This window comes from Prionailurus viverrinus, chromosome C2, assembly GCF_022837055.1.
Source record: "Prionailurus viverrinus isolate Anna chromosome C2, UM_Priviv_1.0, whole genome shotgun sequence".
In the NCBI taxonomy this organism is placed as follows: Eukaryota; Metazoa; Chordata; class Mammalia; order Carnivora; family Felidae; genus Prionailurus; species Prionailurus viverrinus.
In genome coordinates this window covers 62,055,040-62,074,735 of record NC_062569.1, presented here as the reverse complement: position 1 = coordinate 62,074,735, position 19,696 = coordinate 62,055,040, and the positions used below count along the sequence as shown (strand labels likewise).

Genomic DNA, 19,696 nt, shown 5'->3' with positions numbered 1-19,696 from the left:
GTGCCTATCTTTTGAACTCATTTTCATGTAAGTTGAAGTTATTTGGGAGACATAATTTCCCTATGACATATACTCATCTCGCAAACTATCTTTTTTTATATATTTTTAAATGCTTATTTATTTTTGAGAGAGAGACAGAGTGCAAGTGGGGGAAAGGTAGAGAGAGGGAGAGGGAGAGAGAGAGAGAGAGAGAGAGAGAGAGAGAGAGAAAGAGAGAGAAAGAGTCAGACAGAATCTGAAGAGGCTCCAGGCTCCGAGCTGTCAGCACAGAGCCCAACATGGGGTTCGAACTCACAAACTGAGATCATGACCTGAGCTGAAGTCGTCTGCTTAACCAACTGAGCCACCCAGGCGCCCCTCATTTTGCAGACTATCTTAATGGTGGTTTCGTGTTTGATAGAACCATCCTCATATTGGTCCTTCTTTGTACACAGAATACAAAAATCACATGACTGTTAGCCTTCAAGTTAATTATCCTTTGAAATTGGGACACCGAACTTGACGAAATTTACCTACTAATGAGTATGCCATCTGTTGAAAGACAGTGTATGTATAACCTCTTAGCCTTGAAACTCATTAAATTTATGTCAAGAGTAGAGTATGCATTTACAAAAGTGCCCATAACGTTTTCCCCAAGAATAAGTTATTTACTGGCAATTCTACTTCCTGTTAGAATTCTGTAGCTATGTGAAAGATTGACTTCTGGAATCAGGGACATCCTTTGCTCAAATGTTCACTAAATTTAACAAGGGAACACACGCATAGGACATAATGATTTCATTTGGCTTGAGTGAAATTTGGTTTCTTCTCCCTCATTTCGTAAAGTTCCATTTTGACCATTAATTGGCGTTTGCCCCATCCTTTACAATTATTTCTCCCAGGAAACTTTGTTTTTCTGGCAAGGGATATTTAGATATTTCCCATTGGGAGATGACTATTTTTTTTTCCCATTTTTGCACTATTCCCTCTCGTTGAAGGAGACTTATTGGATGAAGCTGGGCTATGAACACAGACTTCTGATTTAAGTACTAAAGGCTACTGTATACTATGATGACATAAACAACATTTGGTAGTTTCATTAGAAACTTGGAACAAGCAAGGTAGTGACTGCATCCTGAGACACTTAGCTCCCAAAAAATGAAAAGCATGAATGTGTTTTTCAGCCTTTTCTTAGTGTTTGACCAGGTTATTCACACGTACGCTGTCACACAGTTTTGTTTTATTCTTAAAAAGAGATGCTGGGGCGCCTGGGTGGCTCAGTCAGTTAAGCGTCCGACTTCGGCTCAGGTCACGATCTCGCGGTCCGGGAGTTCGAGCCCCGCGTCGGGCTCTGTGCTCACTGCTCGGAGCCTGGAGCCTGCTTCAGATTCTGTGTCTCCCTCTCTCTCTGACCCTCCCCCGTTCATGCTCTGTCTCTCTCTGTCTCAAAAATAAATAAACGTTAAAAAAATTTAAAAAAAAAGATGCTAAAATTTGGTCTGTCTGAATTTTTATTGCTATGAGCAAGGGCGTTAAAAGCAAGCTCCTACTAATGTTTTGATATCTTCCTCCTGGCACAGGTGGGCTATTCTATGGCTCATGCTTCTCAAAGCATTCTATACCAAGGGTGTTTTTATGAAAACTGTCAAAAGAACTGCCCATGGTTTTAGAGGACCCCAATGCCTTAAATGCTCTCAGAGAATATTATAAATAGTGGGTATCACAGTTTGGAGAAATAAAAGATTTCCAGGGTATGGGGTTACTTTGTAATTTCTCTTTGGTCATAAAATACACAGCATGATAAATTGATATCTATCGAGCAGCTGGTTTGTTTTTTCCCACATGCTATCCACAGACTGAGACCAACCTGCCCATTATAAACCATGGACAAGTGGTGAGATCCTACTACAATTTGTCTGCTTCCTCTGACCTCTGCCGAGAGAAAATTTGGATTCTCCACTCCAAACTCGAGAACATGAAAGCCCAGTTGTTTTTGGCCGCTGAAACTTTTGCTTTTGGGCCAGCTGCACCTTTTATGGATATTTTCTTGAACCCTTTTTCGTAGTTCTGTAATTATAGTGGATGTTGCCAAGGAAACTTTGCAGCAACTCCCAACCACGTGTTGCCTGGCGCTAAGCCAATCTGACTAGTCAGGGAGCGAGCGGCATCCCGACTCAGCCTTGATTTTACAAGGTGGAGGTCCCCTCCTTCAACCCAAGGTAGCTTGCCCTCCGACATGGAAGTACTATCAACCCTATGTAACACTTTATTTTGTTAATATAAAACATTCTTGATATCAAGAAGAAATACTTCCTGAGAAATGTGACAGATTAAAAGTGAGGAAATAACTTTCTTCAGTTACCAGGGTGCTTGAAATCTGCCATAACCAAACTAGAATTGAAATTTTACTAATTTTATATTTTAATTCCTCAGTTTGAGTTTGTATAACCACAGTGGTTATGGGTTCCAAACAAAATGCTAACTGAAACCATTTTCATACAGGCTTAACTTGTGTTTGTAGCTGATAACATTTAAAATCAGGACAACGGTGAGAAGTGACATTCAAAAGGTACATTCTATGGCTTGTAGAAAATTAAAATCAATAGCTTGACCATAAATCTATGTTTTATAGGTGGCATTTGAGGGGGAGAATCCAAAAATTGTCCATATGTTTGCAGAATTAAGAAAGGAAAGTGGAAGGAATCTGCTACGGGAGCAACTAGGGAGAGAAGAGAAGCAGTGGCCAAGTTGGGGGAAAAAATGAAACTGAGGCCAAATCATTTTACTTTTAAACCTATAAAAAGTACATTATGAATAATTACAAGCTTAAAAATTAAGTAGCTGACTGAACATTTTAACATGCTCCTTGGGACATTTTATCGTGCGTTCCCCTAGAACCATTTTAGATGTTAAAATGCCCTAACAAATCAATATAAGGTGTTTGGTCTAGGGACCATCCTGTTTTTACTACACAGCAGTGAGCCAACTGGCATTTTGTCCTTCAAGCAAGTTACGATTTTCATTCCAGAATAACAATTTGTTTAATTTGATTGTTCCTAAGCAGATCCCGGAGCTAACTTACTTTACAAATCACTTTAAATATGTTCCCATCTGCTGTCTATTGATTGATAACAGCCAGTTCCTATTATCTTCATTCTTTCTTTCTCTCTTTTTTTTTGGGGGGGGGGACATTTGGAACCCAAAAGGCAACCTAGGAGAATGGGTTGCACAAGAAAGTGCATGATTTCAACCACTTCAATAAACATTCTCACAGGACTTGCTATAAATTAGAAGCTTGAATTAACATTTGCCCTTTGGCATTCTGACTGATGACCCACCCTATTGGTGACTCTTGGACAAATTACAACAAAAGTGCAAAACACACTTACTGAGATGACAGCGGTTTCCATGGTAGCCAGGAAGACAGGTATATCTCCCTGCGACTGGGTGACACTTTTCATTCTCAGCTGAACACTGACATACCTGTTTACAGTCCTTCCCATATGTGCCTGGTGGACAAACTGAGGGAAAGAGGAAATGTAAACCCAATGAATTAAATTTGTCTGTGTAAATATAGCTCTAAAAGTGAAAGCAGGGAAAAATTTATTAAATAAGACCATTGCCTACAGAAGTGCGCTGCCCTTTGGGATTTAGGTTTCATTAAATTTACTTGGGGATTACTTCACTGTTTGATTTTGTTTTGTTCAGTCAATTTGTGACCGACTGTCAAGGGCCAGCTGCAATTTTCTTGTCACTGAAGAAAATCATAGGGTGATGTCAGGTAAAATCAACTAAAATAATAGTATAATTCATGAGGGACCACATATCTGGATAAAGATATTTTTTCTGGTGCAGCCGGTTTAAATTCTCAAGGTTGTTTCTCTCTGCACATTAGCATGTACTGTATTTGTGTCACTTGTCAGCTACTCTGCTGGATTGTGCTGTTTTCTTTTTAAGGCCGAGCAGCAAAAGCTTTCCCTCCAACTTCTAAATAATATCATGCCATTTTGTTAAGAAAATAAAAAAGGTTTCTGGGTATTTTTCAGCTTATAAAATGGAGTCAAATAGACGCTTTAAGTTTCATGGTTGTGTCTAATGACAATTTAAACAAATTCAGTTAAAAAAAAAAAGTCAAACAATTTGTTTATAATATGTCCTGTGAACCTAAAATTGAATAATAATTTCTGGATACACCTTTTAAAAATGTATTGGTTTATTCTGAGAGAGACAGAGAGAGAGGGAAGGAGAGAGAGAGAGAGAGAGAGAGAGAGAGAGAGAGAGAGAGAGAGAATCCCAAGCAGGTTCCTCACTGTCAGCACAGAGCCCGATGTGGGGCGTGAACTCAGGAACTGTGAGATCATGACCTGAGCTGAAACCAAGAGTTGGACGCTTAACCAACTAAGCCACCCAGGCGTCCCCCTGGATCAACCTTTTTATTTATCATCTAAAAGATGTGGCATCATGAAAGAATGAACCTGTTTTTTTTTTTTTTAATTTTTTTTTCAACGTTTATTTATTTTTGGGACAGAGAGAGACAGAGCATGAACGGGGGAGGGGCAGAGAGAGAGGGAGACACAGAATCGGAAACAGGCTCCAGGCTCTGAGCCATCAGCCCAGAGCCTGACGCGGGGGGCTCGAACTCACGGACCGCGAGATCGTGACCTGGCTGAAGTCGGACGCTTAACCGACTGCGCCACCCAGGCGCCCCAGAATGAACCTGTTTTAATAGAGTCTTCTCACATTGGAGACATTATTGACTATTTTGTTCATGCTGTCCCTGTTTTTTGTTGGCTGTCCTGTGCCTACGGTGTCACTTGTTTTCTTAGCACACACTATCTTTAAGAATATTTCATCTTCCATTTCTTTAAGTAAAAATGACAGCAATAGTAGAAATACTAACTTTAAAGGCCTTTGGTTGCTTGCTTAGTATTAAAAATAAAGACTGATGGTGGCTAAATAAAGCCTGGGTGGCTCAGTTGGTTAAGTCTCTGATTCTTATTTTGGCTCAGGTCAGTTCGTGGTTCGTTGGCAGTTTGCGGGTTCGAGTTCCACATAGGGCTCTGCGCTGACAGCACGGAGCCTGCGTGGTATTATCTCTCCGTCTCTCCCTCTCTCAAACTAAATCAATAAACATTAAAAAAAAAAAAAAAAGACTATGAAACACAGGCTAATTGATCAAAAAAGAGGATTTTCCCCCTCCCTTTCTTAACTGGGATGTATACAAACAAGAGAGGTGGAATCTGATTCAGCATCCGAACAGCTATTTAAGCAGTTTGTTGTTGCTCTGTTGTTGTTCTTTTATCTAAGAATCACTGATCAAACACACACCAATAAAGCATTTACCTGGTATGCCAGAAAGCACATCTGGCTTTACTGCCTGAAAAGTTTACTAACTTTGCTTGTTAATAAGTGGCCAAGCAAGACGAACTGATCACGGCATTTCAGACATGGCTGAGAGTGTGGATGTTTATACTCTCACTTCCTTCACCCTGTTCGTCAGTACACACGTGAGGGCGTCACTTACATTCCACCGTGACGTGATGAAAGGAACTCCCTAATGGAAGTTTTCGAATGTGTAAAGGCTAACAAATCATCAGAAAAATCAAAATATGTTTCATTGGAGGCTTCTAATCATTTGAGAACCAAGAGATGCAGTGATTACAAAATCTTCCCATCGCTGAGAAGACCTGTTTTGCCACAGGGTCACGTGAGCATAAAGCTTGGTCTCCCCGAGCAAAACCCTACGCTCTGTGGAGACTGATAATACCTTGAAGTCCAAGTGGCTGTGCTGAACACAACAGGATTTGTGTGGTAAGTTCTAGTACCCCAATGTATTTAGCCATTTTCCATCTTGAGGTTTGGGGCCTACTGGCCTAGGGTTCTGAGGAAAGTGACATTCAGACTGGTCTGCTCTGAGAGAGAGCCATTAGGAATATTGTGCTGATCTGCAAGCATCCATCAAAGGTTGGGTGGTCTAGAGGAAATGGCATGAACTTTGAGTCAGGTAGGCCCAGCACTGCCAGTGACCTTATCTGTGGCTTTAAACAAGTTGTTAAAACTCAAAGAAGCTTGATTCCCTCTTTTATATGATGGGGTCAACAAAACCTACCTCACAGGATGTTATGAGTAGTAGTCTAGTGGACATAGTAACACATGGGAATCTCATAGCGCTTCAGTAAAATTTGTTTGATTTCCATTGAAAACCTTATACTTAAAATCAGGTTCAACTGTTCAACAGAAGTGCTGTATTTGGGCAAACACTGGATAGATACATTCAGAATAATTATGAAAAAGTTACCTACTATTTAAAAATCATCTTTACTTGTATCTTTCAGGAAAAATTATTTCTAAAAGGAAAAAAAATAAAAAAATTAGAATTGCATGACATAAACTTTCTGAAACACACATACGTAAAATTTATCCATAGTCTCACTATTTGTTCAACGTTTTGAGGGTTCATGAAACCATTCACAAATGTGAATCACTTCTCTACCTGAAGAGCTCAGACACATCCTTAACTTTGATTCTTGAACTTCAGAGGAATCAAAATTGCAGAAGATATAAATTATCTACTCATGAGAAACTGACCTCCTAAAGTTCTTAAAGTCAGTTGCAAATGGACGTTTAAATGTCACTGAAGGAATTTACAATTTGTATTGCAAAGCAATAAAATGAAGATGGAAATAAAAGCAAGAAAAAGGATCCTGAATGTTACCCAAAAGATTTTTTTTTAAAAAAAATATTGCATTTCTTAGATTACACATGCATAGTGAAAAATATCTATCAGTTGTCACCTGGTGAAAGAATGACTTTGACTAAGACTTCAGAGGAAATCAAAGTTCATGTAAAGCCTGCCTCATATCCTCTGAAAGAGAATGTGGCATGTTCGTTTATTGCCTTGTGATACCAGATGGACTGGATTATGGGGCATGCTTTTCACCCATCTTACAAGACAGACAGAATTCTGGAATATTCTCATTCAGCAAGAAATATTTTCTGGATATCTGCTATGTGTCAGGTTCACAACAGTGAGCAAAACTAAACATGATCCTTGTACCCAACAAGCTTGCAATAGTGGGGAGATAAATACAATAAAATAACCATCCAAATAAACATATGATTCAAAAATATTATATGAGCTCAGGGTGCTATGAGAAAGCATAACATCAGGGACTCCACTTTGACTGACAGGCATGGGGGGGGGTGGATAGTGTTTACTTCCAGATATTCTCTTTGAAGAGATCACTAACTGAGACCTGAAACCCTACAGAATATATGTAGTGGGAGAGGGAAGGGGAATGAAGAAAGACTATGGAGGAGAAAAATTTCCAGAGGGAAAGTCCTAGGTACATATGAGTTACTGATACTATTCCTAAATATGATGTTGGCAATGGTATGCATATATGTTAGACATGTGTGTACGTTAGACAATATTAGGCTATGTTATTAAGCAATTCTGTATCAGCTCCTTATGGCTGCTGTAACAAATTATCACAAGTTAAGTGGTTCAAAACAATATAAATTTATCATCTCACAGTTCTGGAGGTCAGAAGTCTAAAATCAAGGTGATGACAGGGCTGTGTTCCTTCGGGAGACTTGGGGGGGGGATCTATTTCCTTTTCCGGCTTCTAGGAGCCACCTCCATTCCTTGTGGCCTCTTTCTCCATCTTCCTAGCCAGCAACTTAGCTTCTTCTTCTTTTTCCTCTGATTTTCTGCCTCCTTCTTAAGAGAACCTTTGTGATTACATTGAACACACCCGCGTAATCCATCTCAAAATCCTTAATCATGTCTTCAAAGTCCAATTTGCGATGTAAGATAACATATTCGCAGATTCTAGGAATTAGAACATGGACATTTAAAAAAATTTTTTTTTAATGTTTATTTTTGAAAGAGAGAGAGAGAGAGAGAGAGCGCATGAGTGGGAAAGTGGCAGAGGGACAGAGAGAGGGAGAGACAGAATCTGAAACAGGATCCAGGCTCTGAGCTGTCAGCACAGAGCCTGACACAGGGCTTGAACTTGGGAACAGTGACATCATGACCTGAGCTGAAGTCGGATGCTGAACCGACTGAGTCACCCAGGCACCCTGAACATGGACATCTTTGAGGGGTCATTATTCAACCTACCACAATCTCTATATTTCCAAATATTTTAGGTATCTTCTGACTTATTCCTTAGAGACCATGGTATCACAGAAGGTCATGTTTTTAACAATAGCCTAATGCACAACTCTTTATAGAAATTAAATTATCATATTTTAAAAGCAATGTACCATTTATATGGGAAAACTATCACCAATTATTAAATATATATATGTATATATGTGTGTGTGTGTATATATATATATATATATATATATATATATATATAATCACAGTCTCTCCACTGTGACAGTTACAAACTCCAAGGCCATCTATGCCAGCACAGCGCTCCTGATAAGCTAAATAAGCACAAGCAGAAAAGTGTTTTATATCGTCGAAACAAGTATCCACCATCCCACTAGTTGAAAAAGAAAGAAAAGCCGATAGCTCTTAGGATGGGGAAAAAGGTATATTCAAATTTCATCTAATACTTCGTTTCTCAAAAATTGGGATTGACCTTCGATGGCTTCTGACAGCATATTTTGCTCAGGTCTTTTATCACATACAGCTTTTAATACAATGTCACATTGAAAGTGACTTGGGATTTTTTGAAGATCAGGACCCAGAAGTAATCTTGGGTGCCAGAGACATCTACAGGGAAACAGAAAGCAGAGACTTCTCAAGGGCTAAAACTCAGAGAAATGATGGACTAACTATAGAATACAGAAGTTTCTAGACCATGAACTGCTTGCTTTTCTTGTGCTTTGTATAAGAACATTATTTCTCTGCTTAAAAATAAGCCACTTTAGGGGTCTCCCCCACTCATCTAAGAACAGTATTTGTTTTTATGCTTTTACATATAAACGCTCTTTTAAGCAGATGCTATTATGCCCATAATAAGATAAATAGACATAAGATCATTTTGCCAAATGACATGGCTAATAAGTGGCAAAACCAGGAACAAAACCATGGTGTCCTTAGGATGAGTTCTAAGGTATTTCCTACTCTCTCAGAGCTTCTTCTTAGGAGGTGAAGGCCCTGAGGGAAGGAAAGGGTGGGGGTGGGGGGTGGAAATTACAGAGGGGGTGAGGCAAACCGTAAGAGACTTTGGATACTGAGAGCAAACTGAGGGTTGATGGGGGGGTGGGGTAGAGGAGAAAGTGGGTGATGGGCATTGAGGAGGGCGCTTGTTGGGATGAGCACTGGGTGTTGTAAGGAAACCAATTTGTCAATAAATTATATTAAAAAAAAAAGAGAGAGAGAGAGAGAGGGACCTCAGTACTACACAACACCGAAGAGGTTGCAAAGCTGCTCAACAGGCAAAGCTGTGGTTTAACTTACTAGGTAGGAAAATCAGCCTGGAAAATTTTATGTTGCAAATTTCTTGTTTACCTTATTTACTACTTAGCCATCCAGAACACTGGATGAACTGGTCAAACCAGTCAGAAGTATTTTAGTTCTTCCTAGCTGAAATTATTCTGGGCAATCAAATGACCACAAAACTCTCTGGGGTGATTTTTATGTAGATTTAAGCTGATTCCCATATTAAAGCTACACTCTACTGTTTGAATTAACCAGGAATATACTCAAGAATAAGAATGAATCAAGAGTGACTATTTTTTAGTTAGGTGGAATTTATATTACTTTGATCATGAAGATGTAAGCTGAATATAAGATTCTGGAAGGGGAAAAATCATATTTTTGATTTGTTGTATTCCCAAACACTTGATTGATTTTTATTAAAAATTGAGTAGTCAGCTTTGCTAAGATTCTAGTTGAGCAAAGTCAATTACAGAGACAAGTTGGTTAACTCTGACCACCTCATAAACACTACACCTCACATAATTTTACTACACGGTAAACTTTCTAATAGTACTTTTTGCTTCTAAGAAATAACAACTTCTTGGGGCGACTGAGTGGCTCAGTTGGTTAAGCATCCAATTCGGCTCAGGTCAGGATCTCACAGTTCGTGGGTTCGAGCCCCATGCCGGGCTGTGTGCTGACCCCTCAGAGCCTGGAGCCTGCTTCAGATTCTGTGTCTCCCTCTCTCTCTGCCCCTCCCCGGGTTGTGCTCTGTCTCTTTCTCAAAAATAAATAAACATTAAAAAACCTTTTTTTTTTGAAAAGAAATAAGAACTTCTTCAAGGTGACTTCTGAAAGGTGATTCCTATCTTTACTTTTCCCACTAAATTTAAAGATAAATGAGATATCAACTAGAGAATTTAATGAGTTTGTCTTCATTTCATTATCCCATCTACGACCTTATATAAGTATTTTCTGTGAACAATGTATCTGGCTGGCAAACAGTTTATGAGGTGGCATATAGAATTCAAGCATACATATAAGCAAATGCAATGAACTGACTTTTTGTTTGGAAGTTCATGACTGCCTTAGCATTTGGCATGATGCAGAGTAACTTCTTGTGGGAAGACCCTGCCTAGCCTGGCAAATAGATACGTTGTGGAGTCGCAAGATCACAGTCTCTCCACCGTGACAGTTACAAACGCCAAGGTCATCAATGCCAGCACAGTGTCCCCGACAAGTTACATAAGCATAAGCAGAAAAGTGTTTTATATCATCGAAACAAATATCCACCATCCCGCTGGTTGAAAAAGAAAGAACAGCCGATGGCTCTCATGATGGGGAAAGAAGTGTCTTCAAATTTCATCTAATACTTCATTTCTCACAAATTGGGACTGACCTTCAATGGCTTATGACAGCATATTTTGCTCAGGTCTTTATCAAAGGCCTGGTGATAGATCAGCTGTCATGTACCCGTTCCTCAGGATGTCTTTGTATTAAACTAATGGTCCAGCAGAGCAGCCAGTCTGACAGGCAGGTTATTTATTTGCAATCCGGTAAAAGAACTGACAACTTCATTGTTTTAATTGTTCATTTTTCATGGGCTGATGCATTAGCTCACCCGAATCTTTGTGCCTTAGTCAGAGAATAAACATATGGGAGTAAGGGCATCAGAATGACTGGGTCCATCTTAAAGTTCAAGAAGCCAGGGAGAGTCTTGGTGATGGCTGTGATTACCAGGGTCCCACAAGCATTTGGGGATTTTTTTTTTTTTTTGGTCTTATCTCTGTCCTGCATCTCTTTCCTCTCTTTCAGGAAGACCTATGATGTCAGCTACTGATCTGATTGTTTCTTGAAACAATGTTCCTTGTTCTCACAGACTTGTGAGAGGAGAAAGACTGGAGTGGGCCTAGAGTCTCCTGTCTCAGACTGGGGACTGCCAGACAGAGGGCCTCAGACTTCAGCTTATCAAGATATTGAGAGGAGACACAGCTCAGGTCAGAGGCTCTCAGAATCACCAGGAAGGTTTCTGCTAAATAAACACAGACTGGCCTCATTCTGTGAGGTTTGATTCTAGTTCAGTGACTGTTTGGTGAGGACTAGGTACGTATATTTCTAAAATTCTAGGATCCTGGCAAAGAGCCATTGAAGGAGAATTTAGAGCCACACCCTCAATTTACAGATAAGGTATCTAATACATTGAATCATTTGCCCAAGGTCATAGCTGTTTGGCGGCAGGACTAAAACCAGAACTGAGAGGTCCCGACCCTCAGATCAATGCTCTTTTCATTTTCTACATCACATATCATTCCCCAGGAGCTATTTGAGAGACACTTGGAGGAAGTACCAATAGCTTCTGCACATGCTAATGTGTCAGGGCACAATATGGAGGTGATCATTTTTACTGAAGGCTCATCTCAAATGCTGGTCTTCAGAGAGCAGAGGACATTTCCAGAGCCCAATTACAAGCATGAAGGGGATTCCTATTAAGGTACTTGGTCCCAAATTATATTATTACTTTACTATTTTTCCTTCACACTAAATTGAGAGTGCCTCCAGGGCAGAGGCAATGTTTTATTATTTTCAATGTGCCTCACATCTCACATAAACCAAGAACCTAGAAGGTACTCAATAAATCCTTGATGAATAAAAGAAAGAAGGAGGAAAGGAAGGAAGGAAGGAAAGAAGGAAGGAAGGAAGGAGGGAAAGCTTCTCTAGCCCAATATATGTAACTGTGTAAAAGGCTGAGCCTACCCAAAAGGAGAACACTGGATCCCCATGTGGCATGTTTATATATTCATTGGCTTATTAAAAAAAAGATTCAACATTTGCAATTATTTACAGGGCCCTGTGCTTGGTAATGATGATATAAAATTAAATAAGACTAGTATCTATTTTCAAGAACCCAACAGACTAATTTAGGAAGATGTGAAAAATTGATACAGAATAATATGGCAAGTGCTCCAAACATGTTTAAAAAAAGCCTAAAGCATCTGAAAGAAAATAGCTTAACCCTATCATGAGGGACTCAGTGTGTCCTCAGAGAGGTGGCGTTAGAATTGGGCCTAAAAGAATGAATAGAAATTTCTTAGAAGAGAATGAATGAATAAAGTTTTTTATTAAAAGTGATTGGTACCTTTGCTTCATGGCTAGAGGGCAGGGTTTAGAAACAAGTATGATGTCAAAGATTTGCGTTGGCCCTCAAAAGTGTTTTTTTAATATCACATTGAAGGTTTAATCTGGTGCTCATAGATGACCACAGAAACATTATGATTAGACTGTTGACAGTGTGCATATTGGATTAGAGAATGGGAGCCCAATTGGGGGCCATTGAAGGCATCCTGAGAGACAAGAATATGAATTAGAGGGGTGCCTGGGTGGCACAGTTGTTTGAATGGCTGACCTCGGCTCACGACATGATCTCACGGTTCATGGGTTTGTGGGTTTGAGCCCCATATCAGGCTTTGCACTGACATAGCAGAGCCTGCTTTGGACTCTCTGTCTCCCTCTCTTGCCCTGCCCCTCCCACCTTTCTCCTGCTCTCTCTCTCTCAAAAATAAATAAAATTAAAACAAAAAAAAGAATCTGAATTAGAGATCTGAAAAAAGAATGGAGATGAGGGGGGGAAAATATTTTATTTATTTATTTATTTATTTGAGGAGGAGAGTACTGGATGACAGATTGTTTAAGAGGCCAGAGAGAAGGCTCTGTTTGTAAACATTTCTTTTATTGTTTGTTGTTTGTTTGTTTTTGCCATATGGGGTCTCTCTTCCAGAATGGCCTAATATTCTCACATTCCAATTACAAATGGGTTAAAAAATATGAAGACATTGACTTGAGAAGGCCACAGCAGATAAGCAAATCTGCATCAGCATGCAGCCATTCTTACACCTTTGATAACAGGCCTTTTCAGCTTACCTTGGCAATCACAGTACTGGCTGGAGAGGGCAGGCTGCCAGGGCAGTGGCATTGCAAGAGCTGTAGACTGGATACACCAGGGGCTCCAGACTGGAAAGCAGCATGAGCATGTGGATCAGAAGAGAGAGATGATCGTAAGACAATGGGACTGGGATAGGTCCTGGAAGCAAGTTCCACCCGGTTCTTTTAGGCTTGCTTTCTGAGTATATGCTCATATGGAGCACACTCCCTAAGGAAACATTCAGAGTATTTCAGTTTGAAGTCAAAGTGATGATGTTCCTTGTTGGAATGGACACCTTATATACCACTGGCAACATGGTATCCCACTAGGACATTGATGGTGGTTGCCACCCTTTCATGGAACTTGGTGGTTGCCATCTACCCGATGTGTGGATCATATTAATTAAGAGCTAGCAACAACATTTCGTCTTCATCAGTGCTCCAGATAAAAGCCAAACAATAAATCACAATTCTAGAACTTCAACGTTTCAATTCAATGCTGGTGGATTATGTTAAGACCCACAGAAGAAATAAATCAATTCCAAAAACCAAGAGTTAATTTTTTCATGCCTAGTTTTCAATGTTCTCATGTGTTTTCTTCGGCTACTAAAAGGTGAAAATAAATAGCACAGTTACAATTGTGGATTGTTGTTCGGAGACTCTAACCTCCAGTGGATGTTCGGAATGCAGAAACTCAAGCTGAAAAAGAGAAAGAAGTTTGTAGAAATAGGAGAAGGTAAGAATCACCAGATAGCAAGTATGAGAAATGAGTGTCGTGGAGGCCTGAGGAAAGGGTCATGTTTAAAGAGCTGACATTTTCTGAGTACCTAAAATGTGCCAGACCTGCTCTAAGCCCTCCACCTGTATCATCTCCTTTAATGACCGAAACAATGTGAGGAAACAACTATTGTTATTTTCATTTTGTCGAGAAAACTAAGGAAGCTAAGGTGAAGTCATTTACCCAAAGCTTGCACAGCCCGAGTCAGCATTGATAATTCAGTATCATTCTCTTAAACATGACATTATTCTTCTTCCCAGGAGTTACTGCATTAACAGGGTAATATGAACATGTACTACCAGTTTATGGGTTCTTACAGAAGGTCCTACAGAAGGACCTCATTTCACAGAATCAGGATAGTATAGTGAGAAAAATCTGGACTGAGCACTGGGAGTTACCAATTCCTACCCATGTGGCTCTGAGAAAGTCACCTCGTCTCTGAAGTTCATATTGTATTTTGTCACTTCCATAGCTCTATTTAGTTTTAAATTTCAAGTAATTGTTATTATTAAAGTGGTCAGTAAAACATCTCAAATGATGGAAATCTAGTACATTCTATTTTAGCATGCAGGTATATAAACTGGCTATGCTATATTCAAAACCACAGTAACTTATAAGAAAGATCAGATCCTATAATTTTCTGTTCCTCTATGAAACAATTAGATATTAAGTTTGAGATGCGATGTCACCAATCATGACTCTTCTCAAGATCCGTGGTATGCATGTCCAATTTACGGAGTTAGTGGATTGTAACAATTATACATGATGTAAGTATTTCCCTTTGTAACGGTAAGGAAAGGTGTTAGTATTAGCCACTTAGAACTCACAGTGGAGGGGCGCCTGGGTGGCGCAGTCGGTTGAGCGTCCGACTTCAGCCAGGTCACGATCTTGCGGTCCGTGAGTTCGAGCCCCGCGTCGGGCTCTGGGCTGATGGCTCAGAGCCTGGAGCCTGCTTCCGATTCTGTGTCTCCCTCTCTCTCTGCCCCTCCCCTGTTCATGCTCTGTCTCTCTCTGTCCCAAAAATAAATAAAAACGTTGAAAAAAAAATTAAAAAAAAAAAAAAGAACTCACAGTGGATGATGAGCGCTATGGTGATTGGACAAAGAGGGGGCACTGACATAGTAAGCAGGAAACCCTGGAATCCAAAATACTTGAGTGTTCATGCTTCCACTCACGTGTGTTAATACCCCCTTAAGTGCATATACAAGAGAAAGTTTGTAGAATCCAGGGGCAGCATAATTAATAGTAATTATTTCCTTTTTTTTTTTTTTTTTTCAGATTTGCTACCAGAAGAGAGACAATTCCTTTTTGACTATTATCTTAGAGGGTTAATTTTGGGAATCCGTGTAAAATGAATCCCCAGTGAAAATTCTCTCCATATCATAATTAAGGCCAATGAACAAAAACAAATGATACTCAAATATAGTAATGAAGCTTCTGCATCAGTGATCAGCTCAAACCCTGACCTGACAAACAGACGTCTACGTGGCTTTCCCGAATATTAGTCCCCTTTTATCACTATAGAAAAAATAAAGCTTCAAAAACAGAAACATAAGGGAAGCAGTTAATGCTACTTTGGATGATAAAATAAAATGAAATAACTGTAGTAGAGTAACTACATTCTTGTCAGTTCAAATCATAAAATCATTGCTTTTAGGTCGTGGCTCGTGAAAACAAATTCCTTTTCTTAACACCAGTATTTTACAGATACCAATACTCACTCATAAATTTCTGCTAACATTTTCATGCACCCAATTTGCAGTATTAATTCAATGCTTACTATGTGTCAGCCACTTAGCTTACTTAGAAAAAACTCAAAGTTGATCAGATCTCAGAGTTTTCTTTGTTTCAAAGTCATCATTTTGTCTGAATTCCTGATGAATAAGAACAACAAGACGTTTGAAGAAAATTGGCCCCTAACTTTTGTGAATTTTCATCTCAACTTCAACTATGTTAACTGCCAACTCTCCAAAACAAACTCCAATTCAATTAGTAATAAAATATTGCAACTCTCTGTGAAGCTCTTTCTCTTCCTAATGGCAGTTTATTTGATCCAAAGTAAAGGACTGAAGTGAACTACTTCCTTGTATCACTCTGTCCTTACATATTGTCCTGAATAAGCCACATTCCTTCTTAATAATTTGAAAGCATTTTCATTCGTGCCCTGGGAATGACTAGAAGAGCTTTTAATATTATTAAGTCTAGATCAGATCAATCCAGTCTAAATAGGGCATGGGACTAATGCTTCTTTAACCACTCCTCCTTCTGACCAATTATTCACAACTATATTGGTGGCCTTGTTAGAAAATCCTTGACATCTATGACCAGAGGTTCCAGGCACAGGCCACTTTCATACATTTTCCTGACAACCTTTGAACCGAGCTGCCAAGTGAAAGCTTACCATAGTCTTAAAATCCAAATGGTGATTCATTGTTTGCAAACAGAGAGACAGATTACCATTGTTAACTTGACCTTAGCCTCTAACTCCAAGTCAAAACTGTTTGAAAACGTGGGCATCTTAACTAGAGCAAGACATAAATCAAATTACCCTCAACACCACAAAGAAATAAATGGTTGGCATCTTAGGAACTGTAAAGTGCCGTGGGTTTTCCTTGGAAGGTGAAGTCGGGACCGATGACAAAATACCCCATTACTTAATTGAGTTTAATAAAATATGGAGGAACAAACTTTGCCATGGTTTCAAGTAGTTTGATGGATAAGTAGGGTAATTCCGAGAGCTTGCTAACTGCACGGTTCCTGGGAATGAAGTTTTTCTAAGGTTATGATTGAGACCACAAACAGGGACTATCCAGTAACATGGATAATGTTGTCTTAATTTCCTTGCGGCAGCCAAATCAAATTAATGGATGATATGGTTTTAATGGGTTTACTTGTAGGATTTAGTGCAAGGCAGGAGTAGAGAGAGGGAGTGAAAAGGCTGCCACAGGGAGACAAGGGGGAAAGAATTTGTTCCCGAAAAGACAATTTTGGTAAGTGAAGGAGGTGTAGTGAGGTGAGGCAAGAGCTAAGGCCAGGCCAAACATGACCATCAAGTAAGAATTTTATGAGCATGGTAAATCTCATCATGTCACAAGTCAGACTGCAATTTTATTAAATGTTGATTGAACTGAGTTGAGGCAGTGTGTGTCCACAACTGAGGAAAAGGAAGACTTGGAAGTTCAAATAATAACAGATCATTATTGTTTTTGGTATATGACACTAACTCTGCTTTTTCCAGTGAGTTTTAACTAGAAACTAGAGGTCACAAATAACATGAATATATAATTTTTAATGCTTATAGTACCCGGTTTTTAAAGCCAAGCTAAATTAAAACTAAATGTTGAAGATGTCTAATATTAATGAGATAGCGCCAATCCTAATATTTTAGAAGTTCATCTTTATCATTTACTTTCTGCTTTGGATCTGGGAGGGGAGAGAACTCTGTATAACAGTCTAGAAATGTGTGACGATTCAATTGCTTTTGATATCTCTATAAAGGTACCTATTTTGCAAAACAAAATCTTTTCGAAAATTGTTCTAGAAAAAAAAAGCACTTTTCTACACAAACAGCACATAAGTTCTTCAGAGGATTCTACCCAGAATGCTCGGTGATTCAGTGTTGCCAACAAAAGATGATACATCCCAGAAGCGCTAGAGATATTTTTCCTTTTAATAGTTTGCCAAAGTGTAAGCTCTTGTGAAATCTGAAGGTTTTCAACATTGGCACAAGCTAGTTATTTAGAAACATATAAGCATATCTTTGGGTCTCTGGAGAATGCAACTTAATAGAAAGTGGCATACATGTGCACCTGTGGATGCTAACAGCATGGGTACGAAGCTAGAATACTGGCAGGACACATACTCACCCAAGGATACAAAATTCTTGTACCGCTTCCTGTCACCTAATCAACGTGCTGTCAAAAGGGCTGGTTGAAACATGAAACATTCAATAACTCACCTGGTTATTTTGCCTACACTAACTGGTCTGATTTTTTTCCTCTTGAATTAATTGAGTCCATCACCTGTGTTTGTGTTTGGGAATTGAGGTTATACCATCTTCAAGGACTGGAAATGTACAGCTTCTTTTCCACAATAACAATTTAATGTTTTGAAGGAGCTACTTTCACGACTCAACACTAAAGTATACGAAACACATTTGGGTATATGTTCATTAACTAGAATTTTATTCATTTTATTTTTTTATTTTTATTTTTTAAGTTTACTTATTTATTTTGAGAAAGAGAAAGAGAGAGTGCAAGTAGGGGAGGGGCAGAAGAGAAGGAGAGAGAGAATCCCAAGCAGGCTTCACGCTGCCAGCCCCCATGTGGGGCTTGAACCCACAAAACTGCCAGAGCATGACCTGAGCCAAAACCAAGAATCAGAAGCTTAACCGACTGAGCTAGCCAGGCGCCCAGAATTTTATTCATTTTAAATGGTTGGAATCTATTTGACAAAAAAGAAAAGAAAATAGAAAAAAAAAAAAGGTTAAAAGGCCCAAGTGTGATGCTCCAAGGGGTATGGCATATGTGGTAGAATTGCTCTGTCTACTTCCATAGTTTCCTTTGGCCCCATCCAATCAAGGAGGCATCAGGAGGTCCCTGAGATAGACTGATGTGTAACACATGAGGTGACAATGCAACCCTAAAATGTCCATGTGGACAAGCTGAAAATGACCAATAACAAATCAACTTTACTCTCTCCCTTCTTTCCTTCCCTCCCTTCCTTCCTTCCTTCCTTCCTTCCTTCCTTCCTTCTTTCCTGCCTTCCTGCCTTCCTGCCTTCCATCCTTCCATCATTCCTTCCTCTTTCTCTCTACCTCTCTCTCTCACTTTTTATTTTTCTTTCTCTCTTTCCCACATAGCTGCTGTTTCTCTGTACTGCTCCAGTGCCTGGTAAATGAACCAACACTGTTTCTAGGCATCTGGACATAAACTTTTCAACCACTAGAAAACGTCTTCATATTTTAAAAATAGTTTCCCCAATTATATTGAACAGTGTTTGACCCTCTGTCAAATTATTTCTTACCTGTCTAATACAGAGCATGGGAAATTTTATGCACAATGTCTGTTATGGAGAATATACAACAATTTCAAAATATTCATGTCAAAGGTTATTATACACAACTGATAAGAAATTACTACACACCTGGAATTTTATAATCCAAATCACATTTTCAACACAGAAAGTTACAGCAGAAGGCAGAAATAAATTCAAGTTTATGTATATAATTCCCTTTCCTTTCTGGTTTCTATAAATGTGTTTTTATTAAATTATTATTTCTTAAAATAACATTAACACTCCCATATATTTATAGGAATTCATCCCATATATTTAACTCATTTCTCTCACACACAAAAAGCCATATCCATGCACATAACTAATTCATTTTTCCTGATTCATATGTATTTTTCTTTTCTAACAACACAGTATTTTTTCAAGTTTATAAATTGGCAGCTAACAAAAACAATTCTACCCCATTTCACCAACTTTATTTCAAATATATTAGTTAATAACTAAAGATGGAATACATAAGACTGTAAAAATTTAGAGACGTCAAAATAAGAAATTATAGAGATACTTAAGTCATCTGATTCTTCTTGGTTGGAGTAGGAAACAGAAGGAGGGAGCTGTTTCCTCAA

At 39.0% G+C, this 19,696-nt stretch overlaps 1 pseudogene; it reads right to left on the bottom strand.

Moving 5' to 3' along the window:
• The window catches only part of LOC125174454 (EGF-like and EMI domain-containing protein 1), a 179,932-nt pseudogene that overhangs the window by 30,940 nt on the left and 129,296 nt on the right, over positions 1-19,696 (bottom strand).